General features: G+C 40.5%; 1 protein-coding gene across 9 annotated transcripts in view; it reads right to left on the bottom strand.

Moving 5' to 3' along the window:
• The window catches only part of camta1a (calmodulin binding transcription activator 1a), a 283929-nt gene that overhangs the window by 241077 nt on the left and 25235 nt on the right, over positions 1-17617 (bottom strand). The window lies entirely within an intron of this gene.

The raw sequence follows: 17617 nt of genomic DNA, 5'->3' as shown, positions 1-17617 counted from the left end.
TGCAAAGATATAAACAAAATGAGTATCCCTGTGATTTAAGAAATCTACCACATGAATCTCTTAATGCTAACTGCCAACTAAGGAGAGACAGTCCATGAAAAAAAGATCCCAGTGATTGCCAAGGTTTAGTCCAGAAATGTTATTATAAGGGGATGCACGCCACCCACCTATAATGTCTCTTCTGTAAGTACATTAGGATAACTGCTGGATAACTGTTTAGTGAACTGCAGTGAAAACAGCAACCAAAAAATACATTCAAATAATTCAAATATTTGGACTCTAGTTTCCAATTCATCGTCAGTACCTCAAAAAACTGAAACTGCAATGCCTCCATTAAAGCTGACAGCATAGACATGTTCAACTCATCTAAACCTTCAACAATATTTATTCAAGTGTACAAGGCTACTGTGGATTTTCCTTAGCTGGACACCTTGTCCTAGTAGATGGAGCATGACTGGTTTGCATACTGTATGTAGAAGAGTTAATTGTAGTAGGATTATTTGCCATTTATTCATTACACAAGCAATTTCTCTTGCATTATTCATCTTCCAACAGGATCCGAGGCATGTTTTAATCATGCTGAATGCAGATTGACAGTGCTGTGTCACTACTTTGGAATGAAAAGCCAGCAGAAAACTACCCCATCTTTGTTCAGCGTTGCAAATGTTAAAACTTGAACAGATTAAAAAACTGCTCATGTGCAAATATCACTGGCATTTTAATGAAAGGAAGATGTTTACATGTTTTTTTTCTTTTATATAAAGGGATTGCAAAATGCCAACAAAAATTGCTTCTGAGGCATGTTAAATTGCCGTATATCTAGCTGTGATATGTTCATGCAACACAGTAGGGGAGCTCTGTCCTTTTAATCTCTAATCCTTTCCTCTTGAGGGAGGAGAAGAGGGCGTGGATCAGAGAGCAGAGAGAAGGTATCTTCACCCAGACACAGACCCATGCCATGGCATTCTTCCTGTCCTGTACTGAAGCTGTCACTATTGGTGTCTGGGGCCATGAGGCAGGCAATTTTAGCGTTGTGGTGTGAATCGATACCCAATCACATCACGTTTGCAGGCAGCACATCAACCTGAAGAGTCCGTAGCTCAATTTACAGCATATTGTTTTTGGCCCTGGGAGCAAACCGCCACTAGGAGCAATAGAAGCATCATGGCAGAGCAAGACAAGGCCTTGTCATGGCCATAACGGCCTTATCTCTGGTCACAGAAGTACTCATATTAAACAGTAGTGCCAAGAAGGGCTCAGAAACACACAGAGCACATAATGCATCCGCTATTTATATTCAGCTGTGGAATCCGAGATGGTGGCCTTAATGCAGGAATTCTTGTTTAAACACAACCCAGTTAAAGTGCAACCTAGCTATCTATCTATCTACCAGGGGGCCAGTGCTAAATTCTGTGAGCACTGTATATACCTAATATTTGTGTTTCCTAGCCATTTCAAGGAAAATATTTTACACTGAATAATGCAATATGCACCATAAATTGGAAAAAGTCAAACCCGAAATCAGATATCAAAAACAAAACAAACACTGGCCCATATGGAATTACGTATGTGTACGAGGCAACGTCTGAATGGCAACGTGTCACTGAGGTGAAACGTCAGTGCAGGTGGGATTTGAACAATCACACTCTGGGAGGGTGTGACAGACTCCTCACTCAGAATAAAAACATAATGTTTGTTTGTCTGTAACTTGCATCTTGTTAAGCTAACAAGTGGTTTCCATACACACCTGCAATCATTACCGTCACACAGCAGGGTTGCTTCAGTGGAACACGTAGCCATGCTGTGAGCACAGAGTGCTGGATGGATAAGAGTAGAGCGCTACAACGTATCCTCTTGAAAAACAAAAAGTAAATGAAGACAGACTAAGGAAAAAATGTATCTACATGAATAACTTTATCACAAATAAAGAATATATATATATATGCATATTAAGTATAACCAATGCATGCTTAATATGTTAACATGTTTACTCTAAAACTTTTTGGACTCAGGGAATACAATGACTAAAACAAGGGAATAAAGCCCAAAATTAAAACATTAAAAATGAAAGTCACTTCTGTGTCAAATAAAGTCACTTCTGTAAAAGTCACATTCTGTTAAAACCTGTTCTTTTACGGTAGAGCAGGCTTTAAGGTAACTTTCATCACTGGAGGTACTTGAGTGGCTTACTTGGAGGTGATCCACTCTTCTTATGTGTTCAATCACTAATCTGATCAGGAAGGCATAACAGGAAACAGGCCTATTAAAGGTAAAAATGAAAGACATATCACTACTGTCTGATTGATGCGGCCATTCCCCAGGGAGAATAAGCCTCTACTTCACTTTCAACAACTGTGCCTGACACAATACGCTGTACCTGAGATGGTTGTTATGGCTACGTAATTCTCTTAAAATGAGGCTTTTATTCAGTGCAAAACCAACTGAAGCAAGTCAAGGGCAAAACTGCAAAAGCAGTTACCTGCACTGCTCTGACAAATATCAGCTTTATCCATGTTCTCCCGCCTATCTTTTTTTTTTTTTTTAAATACAGCTATGATGAGAGCACATTACTGTTTGGCTTGAGATTCTTTCTTTTTAGCTTGAAATTGTTATTAAGAGGAAATGGGTGTATAAAATTAAGCAAATCAGGGTAAAGAGTACAACTCAAAATTTCAAGGTGACATCTTAAATTTTTGCTCTTGTTGATATCACATGCAGAAAATCCATCTATACGTTAAAAAAATAGCGCAAGAAAATATTGGGCATTTTTGCTTACTAAACTCAAATGTACTTTTATCCCAGTTACAGGTAGATTGTCTTATTTTCTTAACTGCATGGTGAATGATCAATTCCCTTTGCAGCGTTGTCACAGTGCTGCGCCTTACACCCAATTATGGCCTGGAGAGGATGCAGATGGCAACATGCCTCCCTCAATAATATTCATGAAGTATTGCCAACAACAAAGAAAGAGGGAATTTCACACTTTAAACTTTACTCTGTTTATCTCCCCGAGATTGCAACACTTAGTAAGATAGCAGAAGTCACTACTGCAGCATAAAAATCGAGAATACACCTATAAATGCTTCAAACTGTTAGAGATTAAGTAATTGCTGTTCTAGCTTTGGTTACAAATACTTAATGACTTTTAATTTTACCAAACACCTTTACTGCACTCTTCCCACAGTGACTGACTAAGGCACTCATTACAATAAACACAAGCTGTTAAACTGACGTCAAATTGAAAAAGAAAAAGCAACAACTAACTAAACTCTGCAAATTTGCTTAAACAAAGCTTAACTGCAACTATTAGAAAATCAGATTTGGGATTTTTTGCAGTGTATCTTATTAATATATTTATTAGTTCATTATTTATTTATTAACAATTCTCACTTTTTTTCATGTCTTTCAAGTCTAAATTGTATGGCATCCACATTTTAAATTGACAGCAGTTTACTTTTTAGTAAACTGCTGTCATACATCTTGGTTTGTACATCTTCCAGAGATTACCTTAGGTCTGGGAAGAACCGATCAGGGGCTGAATACTGACATTTCCATTTACAGATAGCAAAGGCTAATACCTTTACACCGATTAGAAGCTGTCAGCTCTCTGTTTGAACTGCAATCAATATATTGTGTACACTAGTGCACGGTGTACATGATCGTCAGGGGCAAACTATAAGATAATGCATCTAGTATTTCGAGATTTCTCAGAAATACCCATACTCATGTCGTCATATCGTTGACACTTTATGTAAAAACTGCTGGTTGTGACACACCGGCTACTTCAGGGTGCCACGAGCGAAGATGTGAAAGTGCAACAAAGTCATTAGGAAGCAGCACGGATGGCTGTGGCGTAAATCATAAGAGAGAGTTTTGTTTTTGCACTTTCTTTAACCTCATATTCACTCACAGGTTACTTTTGTTGTCATAAGGTGTTTTGTTTAGCACCAATGCCAGCAGCCATTTGACAGCCATGGTTTTGGTAATAAAAAATAAAGCCCACTCACTATATTAGCCCTGTACATTAAAAAGCTAAATATAATGGCAAGGGGTTTTTCCTAAGCATCCACATGTAGGAATTGGGATTGAAGCAAAGCTCTAACATACGTCGTACACCACCACAGACCTTCCTTGCACAGACATCACAGTGTTCATATAGACATATAAATGTGAATTTTCATCATATCCTCACGCAGAGCATATTAATCAGCTGTGCATCCCCTGCCAACCAGACCTCATCCATATTCCTGCAGGCTTATTGCAAAGGGAGCGGCTGGTGATAAAGCAGGATCGATATGCAGAGCTGGTAAAAACACAGCAAGTACAACAGCATGGCACAAAGGCAAAGACTAGAGAGGACAAGGGAATGAAAGATACCTGGTAAGAGGAGTTTAAAAAAAATCCTTCACAGCATATTAATAAGAGGTGAAAACACGACTGTTGTAGTTAAATAAGGCATGAAATATACATAAAATTCACTGTAGGCTGAGATACGATACAGATAATATTCTATTCATGGGATAGACGGTTTGCTCAACTTCTTTACCAGCTGTTTTAGAGTTACAAATATTCATTTTCGAGGTGCTATGAAGGTACGAAGGCAAAGATTCACCACTTTAAATGCCAGAAGGCGTATTGAAAAATACAGCAATAGTAAGTTAATGCTTTAGGTACTGTATATTTCTGTTTTATATCAACACAGAGCAAAAACCGTTATGCAGTTCATAGGTGCAAAGGCTTTTTGACTGCAACCGCCTAGCAATACTATAACTTGGGACACAGTGCCTTTAAACCTTTCTGACAGGTAAACCGGGAAGGCATCAAAGATTTTCTCTCTTTGGCATATCTCAAAACTGCCACAGAGAATTGAGTGACAACTTTATTTCTCATCTGTTACATAAATCAAGGAAATACTGTGAAAGTCAGCTCTACAAACTAAGAAATTCCCTGTGCTTTCTAAGCTTCGAAAGGATTTCTTAACAAAGTTTCACACAGGAGCGAAATAAAAAGTAATTTCTTTGACAGGCAGACATTATGTGATAGAGGAGACTTTTCACTGCATTAAAGAATGGGGCTCCAAACAACAAAGAGATAGTAGCTGTTTAAAAGGCCAATTTTCCAGTCCACATTGTCATTGTCACACTCTTAACTCCAAAGGCAGACATGCACTCTGGCATCAAAGGCCATTGATTTTCTAATCAAGAGCAAATGATGATTAAGGCATATCTGCCCCCTTATCTTTCCGTTTAAAATCCTCCTTTCTGGATTCAATTTGACTTTGGCTGTTTTGCTGCTGAGGGGAATCAGGACAGTCAAAGACAAAGACACCTTGTAGAGACAAGGTAGTGTCATGAATGATTAGGGCTCGTGTAACAGAAATAATCACCCATCCTCCCTCTCTTTGGGTCAGTGAAGGCTCGAATTGTTAACGTGTCTTTTTTATCAGAACACATGGATTCGTGGAAACTTTTCATTTCATCTTAAGATTCAGTTTTACTGCAACTGATGGCAAACAAGTCGTACCAGTAGCCACATTTCTGCCTGAAGCAGCTTTAGAAAAATGTAAACATGGAGGAAATACAGTTCACCCACTAGTGCTGTAAGGACTCCCACCCCAATACGCCCTTAAATTCCCAAATAGGGTAGCAATAAACAATGTTAAAAAGGTTGGGAATGAATCCCCCATCTCTTTTACCTTGATAACATTAAGAAGTAATACCACAAAGCAGAGCTGACTCCCCCTTAGGGTCCAAATGCTCATTTCTTAGCGGACTTCAATTATCCCAACTTTCTCCCCTGGTCGGTCTTTCTATGTATATGTTTAGCCTTTGTGATACACCTGCCTGAGGATGAGGGATTAGCTTCCAACCCTCTCTCCATGCTGGGTTTGGACTTCAGGTTTAACCATCCTTCAAGACCAGCCTGGAGCACAGCTTAACAATGATGCCCAAACCCTTCATCGCTGCTGCAGTCTTTCTTTCACTCACCCTCTATTTCCTCATTCCAACTATGACCATAAACGTTTCACTGGAGGGGGAAAGAATCAAAGACAGATGGACATCATCCATCCTTGACCTTCAGGCAATGCCAGCTGAACATGCAAGAAAATATGTTGCGTTGTTAAAAGTAGAGTTGTACTGATGGTCAAATAAACAGAGGGACAGACGGAAAGTACAGGCAGACCAACAAAAACACATTATGAAGCACGCAGGTACCAATATCTTTGATAAATAGGCGTCATTGTGTTACAGCTGTGGATGCTAATTACTCTGGTTTAATGAGTTCTTCCAGCAGGTACAGTTCTTCTACACAGCAAAATAATAAGAAACAAGGACACATGTTCAAATTCTCCATCCCCAGCTAACAAAATTAGTTTTCATAATACGTGTGCATCACTGCCAAACAAGGCTTCCTCATTTTGACATGAGTTTCATCCATTGTGGGTTTTCTTCTCAGGAATACGCACCAGACATTGTTAAAGGGTTTGTCCCTCAAGCCTCTAATTGTCACTATACCTGAAGCAATTTGGGAGCATGGAGATGAGGGAATTGTGGGACATCTTTGGCTGCTCAGCAAGAGCTGACTTGTGAGAAAGAGAAGTTAACAGGCCGCTGTTGGGTGCACAATGTCCTTCTGCAGACAGATGGGACAACAGAGGGAATGGTTTTGTTCCTTTAGTATTTCCCTTTCTTATGGAACATATGTTCATCTCTTAACAGAGCATCTATTTGAACACTGGGACCGGTAACTTATGACAAGACAAAGGAAGTGCACTGCATGTCGACTTAAAGTTTGTGTATTTATTTTATATGAGAAGTTCAGCAGTCGTGTAAATACACTAGTGACTTGTCAACCATCGACTCATGAATTTTGCATTTTGTTAAACAAGTTGAGCTTGAATTTAACTCAAAAAATATTCTAGAACTTGTCAGACTGCTAAATCTTTTTTAGGTGGAGAGAGGCAGACTTGTGGCGCTCTGTCATTTCCATCATCAGATTGCTGAACTATTACCAGTCCCCCATGATTACCTCCACCTTTCCTTATCACTGAACACAACGTACTGATGTAACCTGCTATTCGGTGAGCTAGATTTGTGTTTTCTTATGGAGAGGTTTCTGTAGATTTTAACCTTAATCCTATCAGCTAATGTGAAGGCACTGATCCGCGCCTGTCTTGAAGGTTATCTGTGCATGTTTCACACCCACAGGCATTCATTATTTACATAGCAGCTCCCCAGAGGCACCAGCCACCACAGGAGGTGTAGATGGGAAATCTACCTCCCAATCTGCCAGCGACACATCCATATCTATACTGCATGCCTCACTGACTTAGGAGGATGTAGTGTCAGGATTATCATCCGTTCCCTGGAAACTTCTTCATCACTGGCACCAGCAGCTGTGGCAGTGGCGTCAGGCAGGTGTGTTTGCCTTTTAAATCAGGGGTTCCCCAACACTAGAGCCACGAGAGACCCATTTTTTGGAAAACAACTTAGAAACAAATCAGAACGTAATGAGGCTAACAAACAGGACTGATTAAGAGCAGTGCTGAGGATAGTTCCCCATATGTACCATGAAAATGAAAAGGAGAAGAAGCAGCTACTTTCAGCTGCTCCCTTATTCACAAGGGGTCACTAAAGCAGTGTCTCCTTCTGGAATCAAACCAGGGAATTTTTGCTTGTTAAGTCAATATGTAAACACCAACACTGTGGAGCCACCGTACACCACAAATGACACATGATTAAAATCTGGCAACAAGCTGAATTAGGATTCTGGTCCATTAGGAGCAAAGAAGAAAGTAATGTGGTGTGTTAAAATACCACAAAGCCCAAAGAGAGAGAAGGCTGAGTGAGTGTGTGTGGGACAACAAAATGTCAGTAGTGGTGGTTTCTTTATACATTATTTATATTAACCCAAGCCATAATCTTTTCCTAAAATTAACCAAGTCACTTTTATGCTGAAATCTAACCAAACCTTAACCACAATAATAAAAAAAAGAAAGATCAATTCTGATTTGTGCTTCGTAACAGTTGTGTAAGACACACATGCAATGCCCTGTCAATAGTGGCATCAGTAGAGAAAAGTGGCATTCTGGAGGGAACAGACAAAGAAGACATTTTGTCATTTAATTTGCAAGACTGAAAAATGAGCAGCTTGGCTTAAAGCTATAATTCAAGTAAAATAACAAAAAAGAGCAGTCTGCGTGTGCTCTAAATCGAATTAGAATTTGTGGACGTGTTGGGCATCAAATAAGACATTTTTGGCAGTGTTTGGAAAGCAGTGTATGTTAAGAGCACATGTACGGTGAATGTCTAAATCAGTCGTTCATCTGGCAACGGCTGCGGCTGGGGATTTTAACCACGCGGACCTGAAATCTGTACTTCACAATTTCCACCGTAATGTGAAGTGTGCTACCAGAGGAGATAGAACGTTGGACCAGGTGTACACCAACATGGCGAATGCGTACAGAGCCCAGGCTTATCCCCACCTGGGTCTGTCAGACCATCTCTCCCTTCTGCTACACCCAATATACACACAAAAGATCAAGAGCACTGGGATTACAACCAAAACCGTGAGAACATGGCCGCAGGACGCTATTCCGATGCTTCAGGACTGTTTCCACTGCACAGACTGGGATGTATTCAAGGTGCAGGACACTGACAATCGTGTCGCATTGGACAGTTATACCTCCACTGTCTTGGACTACATCTGTTTCTATGTGGACAATGTAACAACTTGGAAACGATTCCGTGTGTTCCCTAATAATCCACCCTGGATGACACACGGAGTTCAACAACTTATTCGAACAAGGAACAACGCTTTCAAATCCGGGGACCAGGAGGCATACAGTGCTGCCAGGGCCAACCTGAGAAGAGGCATCAAGACTGCCAAGCAGCAGCACAGGAGGCGTATCGAGGCCAGGTTTGAGAACAACACAAACCCAAGGCAGGTCTGGGAGGGCATCAGGGCTATCACGGACTACAAAAGAAGAACACCATCACCCTCAGCCGACAGTTCTACTCTGGCTGAGGATCTAAATCTCTTTTATGCCCGTTTTGACAGGGAGAACACCGACCCTGTCCTGTCCCCTCTCCCCTCAACCGACCCTGCTCCGGTCCTGAGCACTCATGAGCTGAGGCGTGTGTTCCGGAGCATTAACACCAGGAAGGCGGCCGGGCCGGATGGAGTGCTGGGCCGGGTGCTAAAAGACTGTGCTGCGGACCTGGCGGACGTCTTCACCTCTATATATAACACCTCGTTGTCCTGTTCACTGGTACCATCCTGTTTCAAAGCAGCAACCATCGTTCCCATCCCAAAACAGTCAAATGTCACATGTCTGAACGATTTCAGACCTGTGGCACTCACCCCCATTCCCGCCAAATGCCTGGAGAGACTGGTCATTAAACACATCAGAGCTGCTTTTCCACCATCCCTGGACTCGCACCAGTTTGCATACAGGGAGAACCGGTCAACCGAGGATGCGATCGCCACAGTGCTGCACACATTACTGAAGCACTTGGAACACAGGAACACCTATGCACGGCTCCTCTTTGTAGACTACAGCTCGGCTTTTAATACCATCCGGCCATACAAACTCCGTCCCAAACTCCACCAACTGGGACTTAACTCCTCTCTGTGCAACTGGATTGTGGACTTCCTCACTAACCGTAGACAGAGTGTCAGAGTGGGTAAGAACACCTCTTCCACCCTTGTGGTCAACACCGGTGCCCCTCAGGGGTGTGTTCTGAGCCCTCTGCTATACACTCTCTTCACCCATGACTGTATTTCCTCCTGCGCGTCCAATCTCATTGTTAAGTTTGCAGATGACACTACAGTGCTCGGACTTATATCCAACAATGATGAGACAAACTATAGGACAGAGGTGCAACAACTAGAGTCATGGTGCCACGACAATAACTTGGTCTTAAACACCAAAAAGACCAAGGAGATCATTGTAGATTTCCGGAAGAGGGGTCATAACAACCATCTGCCTCTCTTCATTGGCAGTGAGGCGGTGGAGAGGGTGAGCAGTTTTAAATTCTTGGGGGTAACTGTGACCGAGGACCTGTCCTGGGGCAACCATATCACCTCAGTTGTACGGAAGGCCCAACAGCGCCTCTACTACCTGAGGAGACTGCGGAGCGCACACATTCCCAGATCTCTGATGTTGAACTTCTACAACTGTGCCATCAGCAGCGTTCTGACGTATGGATTTCTAGTGTGGTTCCCCAGCTGCACCAAGGCCGATCAGCAAGCACTCCAGCGGGTGGTGAAAGAAGCTGGCAGAATTATTGGAACAAGTCTGCCAGAGATCAGTAATATCTTCCCCACTCGCTGTCTGAGGAGGGTGCACAGTATCCTGCGGGACCAACATCACCCTGCGTGCCACCTTTTCCATCTGCTGCCCTCAGGGAGAAGGTACAGGTCTATACAGGCCAGAACATCCAGACTGGCCAACAGCCTGTATCCACAGGCTGTGAGGCTCCTGAACTCTCTGCCCCCCTCTCACGGACAATAACCATATCCAACTTCTTAATAGCAATGAACTGGTCTGCATTGGTGCATCATATCTTTATTCTCTTCCCCCTCCTGCCCCCCCCCCCCCCCCCCTCTTTCTTAAATAGATAACTATCATATCTGATATCATATCTCACAGTACAATAATATTGAATGGGTTGCATTGTTGTATTTTGTCATGTTTCTCAGGTCTTTGTCTGAATTTCTACGAACATTATTGCTAAGGATTGTCTTATTGCATTGGAGTCACACTGGGTTAAATATGTACACTTGGGTTTTAAGGGGTATTTATTATTTTCTTCTTTTCTTTTGGGTTGTATGGAAGCCCCAAACGCAATTTCATTGTTCTTGACAATGACAATAAAAAAATAAATACTAAATACTAAAAAAACGACACAAGCGGTTGGGAGCCGCAGTTTCACAGCTTTGTCCCATAACCCCACGGATAATTAATTCTAATGACAATTTTATTTTATTTTTATCTCCGACACCCATCACAATGAACATCATTGCACAAACCTACTCATACGAATGTGCTATTGAGCGTGACACTGACCTTTCAAGACCCTGCGGACCTCTGAAGACGTGTTTGAAAAACACCCCGAACACTCACGCCAGCCCTTTCGTGAGCGGGGCTGATTTGATATTAGCCTGACAGGGGTATTTATAGAGCAGCACAGAGCCTCACTCTCGTTTCTACACCATGAGCCCATTCCAGCCCAGACACTATTGGCAGTCCTGCTCACTCACTGGAAAAGCCATCATGTCAGCACACTGGCAGAAGATAGCATGTCGAGCTAACAGGTTTGGAAGAAGAAGCCCAATGCAGTTCATTATGCAGTGACAATATACATTCCTTCTTTGATGCCTTATTGCACACCACCAAGACTATCTGTCTGAAAATGTCACTGTTTTTTGTTTTGTTTTGTTTTCTTCTCAATCTAATACAGACATTAGCTTTCGCCACAGTGTCATATCTAAAGCTTACATCAGCATAGCTGGAATTATTGGCTTATACATAGTGATGCAATCTTGAGAAACACTGAAAGAAGTAGTGCGTAAATTACTATGTATATGCATATATTTTGTTTGGGCCTCCTTTCATTTTAAATAAAGATATTTCACAAATGAATGTACAACTGTATGAGTTGCCCACACATTACAATGGAGTTGGACTTTTCTAAGTGGTTGTGTGTGTCTTTAAACTAGCATACAGATCAAATGTACAGTCATGTGAAAAGGAAAGTTTTCACAGGACTCCGTGCAATGCTGTAAAACACTAAGTACACCCCATGATTCAATAGATTGTAGAATTACTTTTAGCAGCAATAACTTGAAGTAACTGTTTCCGTTTGACTTTATCAGTCTCTCACATCATTGCAGCAGAATTTTGGCCATCTATTCTTTACAACCCCGTTTCAGTTCATTGAGGTTTGTAGGTATTTGTTTATGCACGGCTCTCTTAAGGTCCCACGCAGCATGCCAATCACAGCATGAGTTCTGGGCTTTGACAGGGCCATTGAAACCCCTTGATTCTTTTCTTTTTCAGTCATTATGTTGCACATTTGCTGGGGTGCTTGGGATAATTTTCTTGTGCCCTGGTCCAGTGGTTGCAAAGCAAACTCAAATCATCACCTCTCCACCACCGTGACATTTGGTATGAGGTGTTTTTGCATTTTCACCAAACGTAGTGCTGACCAAACATCTCTATTTTGGTCCTGTCTGTCTTAAGGACGTTGGTCTAGAATTTTTATGTTTTTTAGATGCGGCTTTGCAAGCTAAGCCACACTGTCCAGTTCTTTTTTCTTTTTGCAATCCTTCCAAACAAGCCACACTTTTTTCAGTCCTTTTCTAATTGTACTGTCATGAACTTTAACATTTAACATGCCCACTGAGGGCTGTAGAGTCTGAGATGCAGTTCACTGCGTCTCTGAACGTTGCATTGTCTGACTTTGGTATGAATTTCCACAAAAGAGTCCTGTGAAAATTATGTTTTCCTAACAGTATTGCTCGCATCACTGTATGACAAAAATCAAATACTCAAATTCAAATATTTTATTCTTTTAAACCTTGATAAAAACCAACATAAAGTGAGCACCATGTACCATTAGATCTTCTCTTTTGTCTTTGATTCTAGTATTTAATTTAATTGATATTTGATTAACTTCTTTAAGATTTTGTTGAGCAGAAATCTCCCACAGGTGCTCAAATTGGTTTAACAATGTCCATGGCTACAACACACACTGTTATCCTGGAAGAGACCGCTCCCATCAGAAAAGAAAGTTTTCATTATAGGATAAACATGCTGGAAGTACTTTGTATTGATTTGAAGAGACCCTTCCCTCTAAGGGAACATGGATACCCAAACAATGACAGCAAAACATTCCCCACAAAGCAAAGCCCCAGTATCTAATTACTCTATCTCAGTGTGACCATTGACCATTTGACTGTTTCTCCTTTTCGTGTTTCCAGCAACATTTAAACAGATTTTTTTTTCTGGGGGGGGGGGGGGGGGGGGGGGGGGGGGGTTCTATTCTGTATTTAATAATCCAACAATCTCAAAAAGAGGAGGATGGAAAGAAATCTGGGTCCACCTGAACACCCTCAACCATCACTAATACAGCCACATTCAAACCAGTGCAGTACGCTTACTCTACCAAGCACTGGTTGAAATAAGTCTTCGTGTCTCTGGACTTGGCCATTAGGATCGGCACATCTGCAGCAGGGCAAATGAAATAAATCAAACAAATAAGTTAAGAACACCCCCAAGCAGATGTTTACATAAACATTATGTACAAATGCATTATGTATTGCCTAGTGCCCTCACTACTCTAACAGAATTCTTCATTAGGTTTCCAGGTGTTCCTTTATAGTACACTGAAATTCACTGCTTTGATCAGCCTATCAGAACAATTCCCTCTTTCATCTTGGGAAATATGATTTGGTTAAAGGCAGGTTTTGGATCAAGGTTCAACATGTCCCTTTCTCTTGTTTAGTATTCATGCTGAGTATGGTAGTCTGGGGTTGCTTTACTAAAAGTCATCGGCAACATCAATTTCTTATTAATACAGAGTGCAAATATTCAAGGGGAGGGAGTGGAGCATGAGCAAAGCAGAAAAGTGGGGATTTTGGGAAAAGAAGCAAAGAAATAACACTGAAAAATATGAATATGAATTTTCTCTTCTCCTCTAACGACTCAGAATTCAAAGCTTTGTTTTATTGTTTTTTTAAGAACGCGATGCCCTTGTACGTCTAATGATAATTCAGAAAGATTTGACAAATAAATGCCTGCATCACCAGCTTTACTAATTTTAACAAAAACTATTCAATATTTCTAAAAAATTGCCAAGCACTAAAAGAGAACATGAGGGTGTATTCAAGAAAAAAGAGATTTGGGGTGTTTTCCTGCCTTGAGCGGTAGTTTATGCTCTAAAAGAAAGCAGGTTTACTCTGCTAAGCTGTTATGTTGATTCAAGGATGTATGACCTGAGGGCCTGATGTGACAGTTAAAAACTGTGTAAACACGACATTATTGTACAGTGTAGAAAATTAATAAAAGACATACTGCCATGGGTCAGGTTTCGTTTGTCTTCGAGTAGACTGGAATATATTGTGTTTTTCAAAGGAAAGAAGTTTGAGATAAAATGGCTAATCAGAAGAAGATGAAAGGTTACATTCTGGGCACAAAGTAGTTTGACTTTTCCAAACACTAACTGCGTAGGTGTTTTATTAGCGGTAGTGTCCGTGAGGTGAGCTAGTGGAATCACAAACATGCCCAGGTGCTGACCTTGCAGTTTGAACTTTTCAATAAAACAGGTCCTGCCTGTGAATGCTGTTTTTGTATTTTCTGTGTAGCAAGAAGATATGAAAAGTTGGACTGCAGTTTCTCTGCTTGATAGGATTAATAAAGTTCCATTCCTCCATTTATTTACTTTATGTGGAAAACATCAATCTAACTTGGCAGGCCAAACTTGTTCTAGGCACCACTAAGTACAGTCTAAGCTCAAAAGCTAAATTATTTAGCCAGCAAGTCTGGTTGATAAATGTTGGTGGTGTAGGTCAATACATTACAGGGATGTGTGGACCATCCCTTTGGTAGGATTTATTATGCATTGGGGGAGATAAAGGCCATTGATTGTTTCCAACAAGGTCACAGTAAGGTCTCTTTCTCCACTGAAAGGGGTCTATCTCAACTTTAGGCCACCATATGCTGATGCCACGCAATAAGGTTAATCAAATCTGTAGGAAGAAACTATGAAACGTCTTACGTCTACCAAGGATACAGAGCGATAATGGGCTGTATTTGTATGAAGGGATATCTAACTTTTACATTATTCATGGGGCTGTGGAAAATGCAATGGCGGTGCTAATATAATATTGACCTAACCCCAACACTACATGAATGGCAATAGAGGCACAGTTTAACACACACAGATGGATGCACACAAACCCACACACAAACACATTGTGGGATGTCTTACTGGAACATATCTCATCCTCTAATGATCAATTACACATACTATACACGATACTTGGAAACTCAATACAGTAGATTGTCTTTTTAAAGGTCGCCAGAGACACAGAGACACCATCAGACATCAGAGTCATGTGATAACACTGTTTTTGGTTGATAAATACTCGGGATTACTTTTGGGTGTTTTTGTTGTATTTTGCGGGCAAAGAAGAATAAATGTGAAAAAACTGTGGTTGAAGGAATTCATGGTTTATCAACCCGCATTTAATGAAGATGTGTATGCAGCTGACTTTATAGTAAAGTACAATCATCTCTCAAAGATAAGCTGCAAAGCAGCAAAGTGCAGACTTAAGACACAATCAGATTTGCATTTGAAGATTCCTTTTTCATCTGACAGAATCTGAGATATGTATAAAGCACTTGAAATTTCACAAGAAAACAAATATAAACATAAATCACTCCTCAGTCAAGCAGAAGAGAAAAAAAATTCTCTCCCAGATTCAAGAAAATCACTTAGTGGGAAAAATACATCTCACAAAAATACTGCTAGTAAATAAAATTTAAAAAAGTAAAATATATGTTTTTCAAAACTCAGACAATGGAATTCCTCCAAGACTGAGAAGCTACATCATTCTGCCATTACATATAATTATATACTACGTACAAGACAGGACTGCTCAGACATATATTAGCTCACTGTAGCATTCTGAATTTGCAATTAACATTTTTTCAGTGTGCCACGCACAATTGGATACACATAATATGACCCAAGAGTCACTGCATGAAATACAGTTGCCAGCATGCCCTATTGAGAAAGTGCACATGTCATGCGGGAAGCACAGCCCAACGGAAGCGTCCATGCCTCCAGTCCAGGGGAGATTTCTAAGCATTTTCATTGTTACATACCATCAAAGCACTTTCTCTCCTTTCTAGTTATAGTATATAAACATGACTTTGAAAAATACCCTGCAGTGGGAGAACAGTAGAGCCACTGTGGGTCTATGTTGCCTCATCAACAGAGATTTCAAAAGGCAGTGCAGAATTTCAATGGTGCCTCAAGGTTCTGCTAAAGGACAGGCTAGGGGAGTGGAAGCAAGGATAGGGGAGGGGGACAGGTTATTATGGACTCTAGCTATACACTGTGTTGACACCTCAACCTTTTAGGCTCAAGCTGGAAAGCAAACGCTGCTGTCTTTCACCAAAACAATCAACACTAACCAGTATGGTAGAGTCAAACAACGACCCTGTATACATCATCATAAAAAAGCTACAACTAGTCTGACCTCGATATCTAAATATTAAGCCAAGACATTCAGTGTTGTAAAATGAAAAGATGAAAAAGACAGCTCCCACTTCTGTCACTGGTCAAAGTACGTAAAAGCCACAGCTAAGCAAGAATAAGAGTGCTGTGTTAGCCACATTGGCTATCTGTAAGGTACATTCATTCAAGTAAGTTTCAGGTTCAGTGCTTTATAAGTTCTGACATATGAGGGATTAAATATGCTGCGTAGCTTCAAGTACAGCACTGGAAATATTTTAGGTAAAAATCATTATTTATACAGGTTTTTAATTAAGACTTTTACATTAAATGGAAGGTGTATCTGATCAGTTTAAAGTTGTTCCCCTTCCGCTCTTTGTAGCACCAGTAGCAGCGGAAACCATATACTGCAACGTTTCACCACAGAGCCTGTGACAGAGAAGCTCACAATCAACTCCTCTGCTGCAATTCCATAAGCTTTCTCTGACAGATATATTTTTCAAATACAGCTCATTCACAGAATATAGAACAATGCAGGAGAATTGAATTCAATCAAAAGATAGATAATAAAATAAAATAAACACCTCACTTTGCTGTCACTCATCACTTCAGTGTGCACTTTCCTCAAAGTTTAGTTTAATTCATTCTTCACTGGAAAACTGCTTTATATGTATATATATACACACATACACACACACACACACAGAGCAAGCACACAAAGTTGATTCTTTCACTTGTGTCCTACGTATGACTTTACAAAATGGACCATTGGAAAAAAAGAGAATAAATGATCTATCACAAAAACCCACTGAGAGTTTCCTTATTCTGCAACTTTATTTGTGCTAAAAAGGTTTCTGAGAACTTGCTCAGTCCTGGATCTGGGACCTGTGGGACAGATCATTATGTCCTTGTCAGCTTTATTTTTCAAATTCAGACAGTTTTATTGATGTGTAAACATCTCAAAGAGAAAAGGGACTTCACATACTGCCCAGAGGAACAAAAGGGCTCAAGGACTTCCAACGAAAAACGTCTGAATCCTACTGGACCAGGATTCTACAAGGTGCCTGAATGGGCAGCTTTGATAAGAAAAAAACAATGAACTTATAGGGAATAACCTTTACTATTGTGAGTCACTGAAATACAAATATATAATCCAAAAGGTCAGGGTGACCTGTGTAGGAATAATGATACAAAGTAAGATATATTTCAACAGTAGCAATGAAAATAAAGTAGAGCCTTATACTCCCAAGACTCAGAAAACAGTTATTTATTGTATTTTCAGGTCTGCAGACATGCTTGATGACTATTTGTATTAAATTTGTTTATTTTTTATTTCACTTTAGTATAAGAGAATTGTGCCATAAAATATC

This window comes from Maylandia zebra, linkage group LG20, assembly GCF_041146795.1.
Source record: "Maylandia zebra isolate NMK-2024a linkage group LG20, Mzebra_GT3a, whole genome shotgun sequence".
Lineage (NCBI taxonomy): Eukaryota > Metazoa > Chordata > Actinopteri > Cichliformes > Cichlidae > Maylandia > Maylandia zebra.
The sequence above is the reverse complement of the archived record's forward strand: the minus strand, read 5'-3'. Positions and strand labels throughout refer to the sequence as shown.